Genomic DNA, 14,166 nt, shown 5'->3' on the forward strand with positions numbered 1-14,166 from the left:
GCCTTGTACTTAAAATAGCTAGGTGGGAGAAGGGGCGGTCATTGTTCTCTCTAGTATCTTTGTACGTCTTAAGGTCTTAGATTTGGAGCTCTATGGTTCTTAATGTTTTTCAGTCACGGGGACTTTTAGTCTCATTAAAGCTGTGGGCCTGCTCTTCAGAAAAACTCCTACAGGCAGACTCTGCACACACTTTAGGAAATCACAGAGCCCCTGATGCTCATTCATAGACACTGCAGTGTCTATGAACCTGTTAGCAGTCTGATCCAGATCATTGCTACTCAAATAGACACTGTGTAAGTGTTGAGTCAAATGAGCGAATAGACCCAAAGAGAGGGAGTCTAGTTCCAGCTGACTTATTAGGTGAAAACAAGGGTGTATGGTCAATGCCCCATGCTATGCCTTGGATTTCCCTCTTGGAACGTGGAGAATTGGTTTGGGATCATTTTCTCTCCTTGCTATTTGGATGCTGTCTGCCCTTGCATCATCTCCCATCCATCGTAAAGCAAAGTTAAAGAATGATTTCTCCTTGAATTTCTAGACTCAACTTGTAAAAAGTGCCCTCACAGTACATCTTGCCATTCTGAAACAAATAAATAATAATACTTCATCAGGCCTGATTCGTTCTACATACTTAAGGCTGCCATATGGCTTCAATGACTTGTCTAGTGAAAATGCATTTAATATCTTGTAAAACCTACAGAAAGATGTTGAATGCCCGTCATTAAAGACGAATCATCTTTGAGATATCACTTTACCAATTAGCCACCTGGAGCTGCCTGGCCAAGTCTTAAATCAGTTAGCCACTGTGGACACCTTGAAGATGTACGAGTCCTAAGGAGAAGTGGGCATACTTGGCAAGTGTAGTGGTGATGAGAGTGCCGCGTATCTGGATCCAGGAGGCTCTCATTGTGAAAGAATGCACTGCAGACCATTTCTGCTCCCTCAGGTAATCACCACTGGAGTTACTGAGCAGCATTATCTGTGCCCTGCCCTTTGCAGGATAATAAAGCATTCAGTGACCGAGTGAAGAGCAATGTAGTAGAGGTCATAGGAAGGTACTTGAGGAATTAACCTTACTCCTTGGGTGGTCCTTTCTATTCTACAAAGGACAATAAGTCTCAGTTGAAGTCCCCACTTTGTGATGTTGCCAGGTTCACAAAATTTCATCGTTGTTTCCTTCTCCTTCGATTCTCCTTCAGTTCTCCTTCGATTCTCCAACCAGGCAGGGACAGCATGGGGAGAGTAAAGTTTGGTGTGCCTCTGAATCGCTCTAGGGGCACATGTAAGACAATGCAGATGCCCGAGTCACAGTCCCAGAGTTCCAGGGCTCACTCCAGTACACTTGCTTCATTTTCCGTCTTCCCCTGCCTTCTGCCTTCACCCATTTCACTCCTGAGCACATGGCAGTAATCATATTTTCACTCTCGCGGTTATGCTGACCAGCATTGGAAAACACGCAGCTCTCAGTGTCCTGCAGACTTTGCAATGGATAACTGGTGCTTGCGGACTGTTTTCTATTAAAATAATGTCTTCCCCTTTGGCTTTGAAAACCAGAAGACTACTCCAGGACATGACTTATGTCATTGAATTGAAATGTGAAGACAAGTTTTCAGGTGGAAAACTTAGTAAAAGATGGCCAGAAGTCCAGGATTTGAGCATATCTTTTAGGGGAACTTGGGAGGGAGCGAAGGTGGAAGGAGACATGTCAGTGTTGATCTTATAAAGACACTTCAAAGGGTAGTAAGTTCCCTGAGAACAAACACCGTGGGAGTGGTCACCCCAGAGCCATTTGCCTTACGTGGAAAGAGAGTTAACTAGAAGATCGTTTTGGTTTTTGCAGGTTTCCTTAAGAAACAGAGTAAGAAAGTTGGACTCAAACTGAAAATAAAACTGAAACTTATGTTAAGAAATGACAAAAGATAGCACCATGTTAATAGCACTGGAACGTGGCTTTGGCGGTCACGAAGTAAAAGAAGTCTCAAATCCCATGATTAAATCCATCTTCTCCAGGCCAAGGAAAGGAGTGGTGGGGGCGTTCCCACTTTGCGCAGGCCTGTTGAGGACTGTTCATGCAGTTACTGAGAGGCCTGTGTGCGTGTCCACAACCTCTCTGCCTGCACCGGTGCTGCCTCTGAGCAGGACACGTTAGCCAGCATCTCCTAGAACATACACACGAAGCTCTCCCGCTGCATTTTCACGTAGGATCCTCTTGATCTTGGCTGGGATCTTTCTCCTGACATTCCTCTGCATTCAACCTGGAGGTCGTAACCTTCTAGAAGCCAGCAGCAGTGCCTTTTGGCTGGGGGAGTGGGGAGGGTCGCATTTAGGGCAATACTTCAAATGAAAAAACAGCCTTTAAACATGTGGATTAACTAACAGATTTGGAGGGGTGGCAGGGATACATGTGTCTGTGCCTCAGAACAGAATTCTGCTACTTAATTTCAGTTAAAAGCATGTCTGAAGTTTCACCTCTTCCAATAGTCAGTATTTAAAATAATGCCATACACTTAATAGTGCCACTGATTTTTCTGTGCTATTTTGTTCTGTTCCCACATCTAACTGTGCAAGTCTCGCCTTTGCACCCCCCTCTGCCATTGTTGTCATGTGTCCACACTGAAGAATTTTCTGGGCTTCACACTTGTAGTTTTCTTCCCAACAGCACTCATAGGTAGTAGGCACATTTGACAAAAACAGGGAAACTAAGCAAAAGCACTTTATCAACACTTCTTTAAAATACCAAGACATAGTAGAGAGGGAACCTGGGCTGAAACAAGAGTGACAGGTGCAGATGGTTATTGAAATTGGGTGATGGGTAAGGTGGACTCATGCTGTTATTCTCTCTATATTTGTGTATGTTCAAAAATGTCTGTAAAGTAAGCATCTTTACATTATTAAAATAAAAGTAAGTCAAAAACTTCTCAGGGGAAATAAGATCTCTTCTTCCTCTCATCTTTGGTTAGGATTACGTGGGCACCTTCCCCGATACAGAAGATGCTCATAACAGCTGAGCTCCACGCTACAACTCCCCCGAAATCCTGGCTGCTTTGTTTCCAACCACAGTCCAGCCATGGCCTTAAAGTCTTTAGATTTCCTTTGACTTTCATCCCGAGTGCCGCACAGAAGCCTGCTTTGTACCCCAAGAAGACATAAGGAGCTTCCATTTGAGATGCGTGAAATAATCCTTTTGCTCTGTTCGCGTGTGAGGACGTGTGCGTCTCCCAGGAACGTCTTCAGTGTGACTGTTTCTGTTCCCTGTCGTCTGTGCCGCCACCTCCTTCTCTCGTTGTTGACTGAAGAATTGTTCGTCTCTATTTAGGCTTCAGGTCTGCACCTGCTTTATGCTTTCCATCTGCTCCGCGTTGCAGTTTCTTAGTAATGTGTCAGGTTCTGGGTAACTTTTGAAGAAAGAGTCAAGTGTGCATGAGCCTTGAGCTTTTTGTCTCTGAGTGGGGAAGTTTCTTAGCTGTTAACACAAATAGAAAAAATGGTGTTTTGTTACCTGGTAGAAATCACTTTGCCTTTGAAAATTCGTGAAATTGGTTGTTTTTTTTAATTCTCTTTCCCACTTTTTTTCCCTTGGCATCATCCAAAATCCACTCTCAGAACTAAGTGACTTAGTCTCCCTGGCTGGACTGAAGGTCAAACAATTCCATACTGAAATACCCAGCGTATAGTAAATTGAAAAGTCAAAAGTCCCACCTTTTTGCCACCTGTGGGAGCCACCAGGCGGAGAGGAGTGTGCTCCCTCCTCTCCACACCAGGGCATGTGGGTGTCCACTGATACCAGCGCACTCCAAGTAGGGGGAAGCATCTGGCAAAAATGTCCCTTTGCCTGCCGTACTCAAGGCTCCCATTCGACAGGGTGTTGTGAACGTTGTTCACACCAACTGGCACAAAAACAAGCAGACCGCCCTTTGCTGTCAGTGAACTGGCAGGACACAAAACCAGGGCTGAATCCTGGGGTGCTGGCACAGTTGTGGCTCAAATTCCCAGAGTTTGGGGTGGTGGGACTCGTCGTCCTGGCCAGGGTGCTTTTGGAAATAGTGTCATGGGGGCTGCCTGTTTGCACCAAACAAAACCTGGCCTCACTGGCACAGCAGAGCGAACACAGCGCAGGAGCGCTACCTCGTCTGCTCCGCCCTGGCCGCCTCGGCCTCACCAGCACGGTCCTTCCTAAAGGTCATCGTACTGAGGAAGTTCCCGAACCTCCTTTGGTGCCTGGAGGTAAAGTTGAAGGCTACAAAAAAACCCAAGGAGGCTGTTTTGCTTCTTCAGAAGCTTAAGGCCAAGAATGATGTCACAAAGGTCTATGCCTCTCAGCGAATGAGAGCTGGCAAGGGCAAAATGAGAAACTGTCATCATACCCAATCCGGGGGACGTTAGATCATCTGTAATGAGGACAATGGTCTCCTCAAAGCCTTCAGAAACCTCCCTGGAAATACTCTGCCTGATATAAGCAAACTGAACACGTTCAAACTTGCTCCTGGTGGGTGCGTGGGCCGTGCCTGCATTTGGACTGACTGAAAGTGCTTTCCGCAAGTCACAGATGATCCGTATGGCACTTGGCATACAGCAGCCTCCCTCAAGAGTGACTGCAACTTTCCTCAAGATGCTCAGTACAGACCTCAGCAGAATCTTGAAAAACCCAGAGATCCTAAGAACCCTCTGAGCACCAAGCAAGAGGACTCATCACAGAGTCCTGACGAAGAATCCCCTGAAAAACCTGAGAATCACGTTGAAGTTAAACCCACGTGCAACGACCATGTGCCAGAACACTACTCTCCGCCAGGCCAGGAGCCACGAGCTCCGGGTGGATAGAGCAGCTGCGGCACTGGAAGCCGAACCAGAGGAGAAGGGGGTTCCAGGCAAGAAGCCGGTGGCAGAGAAGAAAGGAGAGAACACTGTCAGTGTGAAGAAGCAGAAGAAGCCTTTGGTGGGAAGAAAGGCTGCAGCTACCAAGAAACCAGCCGCTGAGCAGAAGCCTGCAGAAATGAAACCCACCACGGAAGGAGAGAAGCCTGTGGCCTGAACTTGGGTTTGTTTGTTCCATAAAGGTCAAACACTGTGTACAGCTAGTGTTGAATGACTATATCAAAGGCAGTGAGAAACATGAAAAACAGTCTCTTCATATTTACATCTCTCTTTTTGATAGTGGGGGCAAGCGGCTCTTGATCAGAGAAGTGCAGTTTCTAAAGTGTAACTTCCTTTTTTAAAAGGTTTTATTGATTTATTTTCAGAGGAAGGGAGGGAGATTGAAAGGGAGAGAAATATAAATTGCTTGCCTCTTGCATACCCCAACTGGGGATCTGGCCCACAGCCCAGGCATGTGCCCTGACTGGGAATCAAACCAGCAACCTTCTGGTTCACAGGCCAGCATTCAATCCACTGGGCCACACCAGCCAGGGCCATCCTATGACTTCTGAGTCAGATACTCAGATTCAAACCCCATCTCTGCAAGGAGCCACCCAAGACTCTGCTTTGCCCTCTGTGGATATTATGCTGGATAATAGCTGCCTTGGTGTATTGGCATGGAGATAAATAACCTTTGAAAAATGTCCAGTATGAAACCTGTCACCTATTGTAAAAACTTTACAAACGGTCAGAAGCTATAATTACTATGAACTCTGCCTAGGAAAGTGTGAACAGTGGACTATAATAAAACCAGTGTTTTCCTGGTTGCCAAATTAGTCGAAACCCATTTTCACATTAACAGCAGGCATTTGCTAACTTAGAAACCACAGCTACCAAGAGGCTCCAAAAGAAGGTCTTCAAGACTGCTGCTCATTTAATGTGTCGTATCTGCAGATAAGAACTTTTACTGCCATGCCAGAGGCTCGGTGGATTTGATTATTTCCTATCTACCTGGCTGTCATTATCCTCCAAGGCGGAGGTGTTCTGACCAGGGCTTGATCTGCACGGAAGTTTCATGCCTTGACTTTGTTTTGTGTTAGAGGTTAGTAACGAAGAATCCAGGAGAACTGTTGATGCTCCAGGGAGGGGAGAGACCTCACCTTATTTCTGTTTTCTATAGAGTTGAAAATGACAAGGAACATCAATGTTCATAATAACCGGGACTGTGTCTATCTAGTCAAGTTCCAAAAAAAATCCACTACTTTTGAGGAAATAGAAGACTTTAATGAGAGCAGATTTTTTGACATGGAAAATTTTGACAGTCAATTTTTTTTTGCAACATATGTATTTATTCATTTACACTTTTAGCAAACATTTACTGAGCGTTGTCTTTGAGCCGGGTACATTGTTAGACCCTGGAACAGTAAAACATGCAAGACTGCTGTAAAAGGAGAGGAATCTCAAATTCTATCATCTGAGGAGAGTTTCCAGAAGATGGACTGGGTTTAAATAAAGTCGCAGGGCATGGTAGAGTTCCTCAGGCATCATGACAGTGGCCGTCATTACCATTCATTGACCCAGATGAGTCCTAGAAGCTGGAGAGAAGCTCATATGAGTAGGTCACCTCTGGGACATGCACTGTGGACCTCATGCAGGGAGCTCCAGCTGGGGAGGTCGCCAAAGAGGGTGAACTTCGGCCTTCTGCAACTCCTGCTAAAAGCCAGAGGGACTGGGAGCCCCTCGGTGCAGTTCACAGAGGCCAGCCTCCCAGGGCTTGGAACAGAACATGGAGGGAGCTGGAAAGGGCAGAGGGGAAAATCCAGCACCTCTACATCCTCCCCAAAGAGACTCGGTCCAGCAGTAGAAAATCGACACACAAGGGAATCAATTTTAATACCCATAGGATTTAACATGATACTGACACTTAGAAAATAATATGAGAGCCCAGATGAAAAAGCTACCAGCTCTGCTACTAGGGGACATTTATCCTACATCTCAAAAAATGAGTATGAGTTGGCTGGATGAAGACAGAATGCCATAAGGGGTAGAGGAAAGACAAGTATATAAATCACACCATTATACAAAACTTGTTTAGAAATCACCAGCGTGACCACTGTGTAAGCTACAGGGGACACAGGAAAAAGATTTGGGACTTTGTGAGGCTTTGTTTGGATTCTTGGAGAACAGCCCCTGAGTCACCACAACATGTCCAATAAGCAAGTGTGAGATGCTTCTGACCCGCCAGCTTTGAGAACCCCAAGTCCCACAACTTTGTTAATTTGTTGCAGTTAAATGTGATATACCTTAGCAAGTGGCATCATTTTGAATCCTCCCTTCTGTTCTGGAAATGGGTAGACCCAAAGAGCAATGGCTTGGGGCTCAAGCACAAGCTAGGGCGTCAGGACCCGCGGTCCGTCACTGGGAACACCATCCAGCCTTCTGTCTCTCGGCTGTCCGGTCTCTAAAGGGGAAATCTCACCTGTTCCCTCAGCTCCTTTTGAGATTGTCGTGTGGATCAAAGGTGCCTTGAATGCGTGTAAAGAATGTGACGGATAAGATGCTATGGAAGCTCCTTCTCCCACATCAGTAGCGACTGAGATGGGCCACGTACATGAATTTTCCAAGTAATTAAATCATGGTCTTTTAAAGCCGAGTTTCTCAGTCTCAGTACTAGGCACATTTGGAGCCAGAATACTTTTCTACCAATGGGGAAGGTGGGGGGACGCTGTCCGGAGCATTATAGGATGTTTTGCAGCATCCCTGACCTCTACCCATTGGCCATTGGCATTTTCCTTCCCCAAACAAACAATTGTAACAACGAACAGTGTCTCCAAATTTTGCCACATGTCCCCTTAGAAAGCAAAATCATGTCTTTATTAAGAATCACTACACTAAATGTTCTTTTTCAGTCTTAACCATTCTGCATGATAATCTTTCTAAAATACGTTGGTCACATCCTGGCCTGTTAAACACCACTCCCAGGCTGCTACGCTGGAACGCTGGCTGTAACAATTACAGTGTCAGCAAGACCTGTGAGAATCACTTTCCTGTGTCCCTGGTCTGCTACGTGTTCATAGACCTGGTGTCTGCATTTCATGCTTTTTATTTTTCCTCCCTCTCTCCCTGTGAGGCTGACAGCTGTCACTTTTCTGTAATCATCAAAGTGTACTAATTTTCTCTTTCTGATCTGCTGAGGATTTAAAATGTGATTAGCCAGTTCTCACAGAATGTGTCTAAAATGAGAATCAATCCCCGAGTTGGGGCCTGGGTGTGCAGGAGCCTGGTGGGTGAACTTGGTCTGTTTGACCCAGGCAAAGTCTTTCTTCTCAGTTCTGAATTCCCCCTTTTAGGGACATCTGCCAGGTAAGTGTGGTGTTGCCACAGTGATTATCAATGGGCCCGTATGATTTTACTCCCATCACTTTTCCCATGTCCTTGATTTAGGATGAAATAAGAGAGGGATAAAAATAGTTCAAACATTCCTACCAATTGGGTGCAAACATTTCAGAGAACAATTAGTCTTTTTTTTATTTAGTTTTTTTTCAAGTACAGTTTTTTGTCTATTTCTCCCATCCCAGCCCCCCCCCACCCTGTGTCCCCCTCCCTCCCATTTCCTCCCCCCCCCCCCCCGTCCTCATCCCTGTGTCCTTCATACTTGTTCCTCCAAATCCCTCCCCTTTTTCCCCCTCAAATTCCCTTCCCTCTCCCCTCTGGTCACTGTCCCCTTGTTCTCTATTTCAGTGTCTTTGTTTTTATTCTGCTTGCTTGTTTGTTTTGTTGTTTAGCTTCCTGTTAAAGGTGAGATCATATGGTATTTGTCTTTCTCAATATCATTAGCTATCAGAGAGATGCAAATTAAAACCACAATGAGATACCACTTTACACCAGTCAGGATGGCCATCATAAACAAAGCAACAAACAACAAATGTTGGAGAGGTTGTGGGGAAAAGGGGGTCCTTAGTTCACTGTTGGTGGGATTGCAGACTGGTACAACCATTATGGAAAACAGTATGGAATTTTCTCAGAAAAATAAAAATCGACCTGCCTTTTGACCCAGCAATTCCACTGCTAGGATTATATCCCAAAAATCCTAAAACATCAATTTCAAAGAACCTATGTACCACAATGTTCATAGCAGCACAATTTACAATAGCCAAGAGCTAGAAGCAACCTAGGTGCCCATCAGTAAATGAATGGATCCAAAAATTGTGGTACATATACACAATGGAATTCTATGCAGCAGAGAGAAAGAAGGAGCTACTACCCTCTGCAACAACATGGATGGAACCGGAAAGCATTATGCTGAGTGAAACAATTAGTCTTTTATTTCCTCACCACCCTTCTCACCCCTACTTTCATTTAGAAATTATATGAGAGGAGAATATGTCACTTACATTGTCCAGGAGGCTACACAGAGCCTGGTGTCACGTAATAATCAATTTCTAACATGTTAGCACCTGGTACAGTGGCGTGGTACCAGGCACATTGGAGGCTCTCAAAAATGTTTGGGGAAGGAGACACATGAATGAATAATAAGAATATAAGTTCACTTTCCAGTTGTCAAGATTAAAAAAAAAAAAACGAATGGAAGGTTTATCAAGCCAAAGATAACAACTTCAAAAATCCAGATGAGGAACATGGTTTGTAATGAAAGCACAGGCTAATCTTTCATGTCACAGATAAAGAGGGAGCTGTAATCGTCCCAGAGGGGGGAATAAAATGATTGTACACCAGCCCGTTGGCTGTTCTGCTGCCATTCTCTTCTAAGTCTGCAGACTGGGAGTGGCCCAGCGGACCTCAGCTTGCAGGACAACATTCAGCTCCCTCTTGTCCCCCCCATTGCAAATGTTTGTGCTTTTCACTGGACAGGAAGAAAGGGGACGACTCTCAGCATCTGCCTGACAGGATAGAATCTCAGGTATCTCTAACAGCTTGCTTGTCTGAGTTGTTAGGCTATTTCTGGCTGCCATAACAAGGACTAATCTCTCTCGCCAGAATAAAGAAACCTGTAGGGGAACTCCTACCTGAATGGTGTGCAAGGTCAGAGGAAAGCATTTCATTTTTTAAAAAATGGCTCTGGACTGAATAAAAAAGGGATCAGTGTCCAATAGGACTCCAAACAGTGGGAAAAGAATCGCATTTGACTTGCTGCATTTTCTCAAGGTCTTGACTGATCTTAACAGCCCCCATGGATGACAGACAGGTTTCCAGATAGTGATTCTGGACCAGCCAGATCCTTGAGAAAGGAGGCCGAGACTGACTCATTTCCACAGGGAATATGAAACCTGAGCTCATGCTGCTAAAGCAAGATCACCCGCAGGGCTGGCCTTGGATCACCCAGAATCCAAGCTTTCCAGCCCTAGCCCGTGACCCCTGAACTGAATGAGCCCGAGGGTGCTGTGACCTGTACTTGCAGATTTCATCAGGTCATTTCAGTGAGGAGTTCTGTTGAAGAAATCAATACTGTATGACCTAGCTAAACTCATGAAAATAGCTGGTCCTTGGGAGATAAAGAAATCCTTAGAAGATAGTACCCTTTCATTTGTATTTTCCAAAAGGCACTATTAGTCAGAAAAGAACTCCGTGTCTCCAGGGGTCTGCAGTCTCCACATTTCAGATAGGTCACCAGTTAACTGGGCTGGGCAGAGGGTGCTTTTAATTGTGGTGACTTGACCACATTTTGGCAGGAGGTGCTTGACCAAATCACGGGCTGCTGTGGGCGAAAGATACCGCTTCTCTGGCATCTCGTCTCCTCAGAGCAAAGCAGGAGTTAGATGGAGTGACTTGGGAAGACAGTGGGTACTTAGCTTTGTTTGTTCTGATTTCCTAACAAAGAGTAGCAGGCAGTGGTCCGAGTGCCTTTTCTAATGTGACAATCACACAGCGATCTCTCGAGGCCCGTGTGTCTAGAGCATGAACAAACCGAGGAGTGGTACGGGACCAGTTTGGCTCAGACAGGACCAGGATTGGTAACCCAGTGGGAAATGAGGGATGAGGGGAATTTAGGCAAAAGTAGAAATAGCACTGTGGTGAAATTCTGGGTCGAATTCTCCCAATCTGCTTGTATCTAAGGTACCCTACAGGCTCATTGAACAATGGGCTCTGTGGCTGAAAAGGGCGTCAGTGCCGAGCTGCCGAGTCAAGGAGGTCCTGCTGCCTAGTTTGTGGTTGTTTATTGGGTCCTCGCTAGGCATTGGCCATTCTTATGTGTGTGATTTAAGGGAATTGTTAGAAGCTTTTGAGATGTGAATTATTGCTTTTATTTTCAAGATGGGGACCTGGGGGCTTCTGCCTCGTTCATCTTAGGTCAAGTTCCAGTCCAAAGTCTGTAAGACAAAAGCAAGGCTGTATTGGGGAAAGGCAAAACTAAAAACAGAAAGCAGGCTTTCTGATTGGCTTGTCCATTTTACACTAGATAAAGTTCTTCTCATGCTTCCTAGGTTAAATTAATTTCTGAGGTCTAGCCTGGGCAACTAAACTCCAGGAATAGTACTGTGTCCAAGAGAAAATGTTTGCTCATAGCAAATGTAAAAATGGTAAGCGGTAGGCTAGCCACATATGTTTATATTAGTTATAGAGAATAAGCTCTGTATGTAGTAAGTGAATATATGTGTACATGTATATGTATAAGTAGTTATTTAATAGATTCTGTATCCACTACACCCAGAAATATGTCAAAATAATAGGTATTAGAATGTTAAGAACAGCCATCTCCCAAAGATAGGATTGAGGGTCACTTCATTTTACTTATTCTTCCTTTTTTTAGTTAATCTACATTTTCTTTCTACAGTGGGAATGGAGCAAAATTATACTTCTTAGGAAGATGAGGGAAAAGGAGCAGGCACAGCCCTGGCTCTTTTTAGAACCAGGCGTGCAGGGTTTCCCCTTCCTCCGCAGTCCACCCTGGCACCTGTGTGGATAGCGTCACAGCGATGCGGCTTACCTGATCAGTTTGAAGGTGATCCTGTGAACTTACCAATGTAAAGTTTGTGCAAAGGCATCAACTCAGCAAAATTGAGGTTAAATCATGAAAAGTAGGATTGAGGGAACATTGGGGCTAGGCATCGGGGAAGAAATATGAGAAACCAAAGGGAAGGAGTGGATCATACCTGATCTACAGGACCCTCAGGCAGGAGATTTTTGGTTTGGGGGGGCGGTGAGCAAGTACCAAAGAAACTGACAACAGAGTTGTCCATCACAGCCCCTGAAATCGATCTGGGGGGAGAACAAAGGGTGTACCTCGCAGCATGAGAGGGGCTATGGAAAGATGGAAGAACACAGGCCAAGGAGATGAAGTCAAGAGGAGCTGGAAGCTTCATGGTGGACAGTGTGAGGAGCAGTACAGCCAAGCCGTGGGCACGGGTGTCTCTGAAAGGTCCATCCTGTGGTGTAGTCACTGAGGGGCAGAGGGGCTCTCATGACTCATTTGTCATGGGAAGAAATGGAGGAGGGGGGCGTGTGGAAGGAGCAGGGCCCCCCGGACAGGGGGCATGGAAACAATTCAGATCCATGTTGTTAAGGATTGTCTCCCCGGAGCCTGGTGTGGAAAGACGGATGACGGCATAGGGGGTGTTACTTAAATCCTTTCCAACAGAGCTCACTGTCTCTCTCCACTCGGCGCAAATCATCTTCTCTGGAACTTTCTCGTTTCCAGCCAGGAGGCTGCAGCACTGATAAGGGCTATTGGGAAGACGAGTGTCACATCGCTGCCACCTGTGCCGCTGTTCACCATCCCATCAACCGGGCTCTGAAAGGCCCCAGGGTGGAACTGTTCTGTGCAACCTGATACCTGACATATAGGGATTGCCTGGAGAATGATTTTTCAGAACCTAAGTTGTATTCTAAAATAAGAGGCTTCTGGCCCCTTTCCCACCACTCTCCTCGATGTCTTTCATCTTTTGTCCACAACAGATGTGACCAATTTTCCCATAGATGGTATCTATTTTACTTGCAAAAGACTATGGCTCAGGCATTATTATTGTTATAGTGGTGGTTGTCATTGTCATTTAAGCTTGACCTTTTTCTAAAAGTGTTTGAGGGAATTTCTTGGATACAATGGAATCTTTCAACAAGATTAAAACGTAAGAACTTTTTAACAGAAGGCGTAGTTATACCCCAAAGCCTAGGTGTTCTATTTCACCTTCAAGGCATTTTCTCCTTGTCGCATAGCTGGTACTCTACAAAATGTTTTGGAATTAGGAGTCAATAGGTTTGGTTTCACATAAATCATCTCTCTGTTTGCCTATTAGTGTTCTATTCATTGGTCAGATTACCTTCCTTTTCTGGGCCTGGCCTGGGTTGGTGCATAGGTTAGTGAGTTCGTTCATTTACCCATTTAACTAACCGAGCATATGCTAAACGTCAGAGATTATTTGAAGCATAGAGGACACATCACTGCTGCCTGTTCTCGTCTGGGCACCAACGATACTAGGAACACAGGCTTCACAAAACACCTGCTGTGATTGGCGACAATGCCCAAGGCAAACTGGGGCCTACTGTTTACAAGGCAACTTGTTAGGTCATGAGGTACAGAAAATATATAGTATATCCTTATGAATCCAAAGTAAAGTAGGACATTTTATTTAAACATAATAATATGAAACAGAGTTTATGATAATTTAGTATAGATCATTTATTTAACCATTTGCACAGAAATGATGCAGAATATGTCTGCCATCATTCCTATTTTGGCATTGAGATAACTCCTAGAGCCACGAGGTATTTGTCTAGGTTCTCCAGACAAATAGAACCAGTAGGAGAGAGGGGGAGGCTGAGAAGTTCAAGGACTGCAGTCAGCAAGTCAGAGGACCAGGGAAACAATGGTGTAGATTTCAGTCAAAGTCTGAAGACAGGGGAAAATCGATGTCCCGCCTCCAAGACAGCCAGGCAGAGAATGTTGGGGAGGGCAATCTGCTTTTCCCAATGTACTGATGTAAGTGTTAATTTCATCCCCAAACACCCTCACAGACACACTCAGTTTAACCAAATATCTGGGCACCCTGTGGCCCAGACTCATCAAATTAACCATCACCTGTGCCTTACCCGAGACTGCACATCACAGAGGGAGATCTCAGCATGCACAGCCTTCCACAGGTTTCTCGTTGAAATACCAACCATGCTCAGCTCTACTTAGTACTGGCAAACACAAAAATGGGTTATGTTTGGGTATGTGTTATCAATAGCTGGTTCACAAAGAATATCCAGCTTGCATCCCTTCCCTCACTAAAGCAGCTTCATTGGCCAGGAGCCTCTCCTATCTCTGCTGGGCTAAGAGTTACCGCTCTCAAGGCCATTGGTCTGCAAGGTGCCTAGACT

General features: G+C 45.2%; 1 protein-coding gene and 1 pseudogene across 1 annotated transcript in view; both read left to right on the forward strand.

Moving 5' to 3' along the window:
* SAMD12 (sterile alpha motif domain containing 12) overlaps positions 1-14,166 on the forward strand; it is a 326,783-nt gene that overhangs the window by 265,129 nt on the left and 47,488 nt on the right. The window lies entirely within an intron of this gene.
* LOC119051823 (60S ribosomal protein L4-like) lies at positions 870-5,029 on the forward strand (annotated as a pseudogene).

The sequence above is a fragment of the Artibeus jamaicensis genome, unplaced genomic scaffold, assembly GCF_021234435.1.
Source record: "Artibeus jamaicensis isolate MK-2021 breed Jamaican fruit bat unplaced genomic scaffold, CSHL_Jam_final scaffold_916, whole genome shotgun sequence".
NCBI lineage: Eukaryota > Metazoa > Chordata > Mammalia > Chiroptera > Phyllostomidae > Artibeus > Artibeus jamaicensis.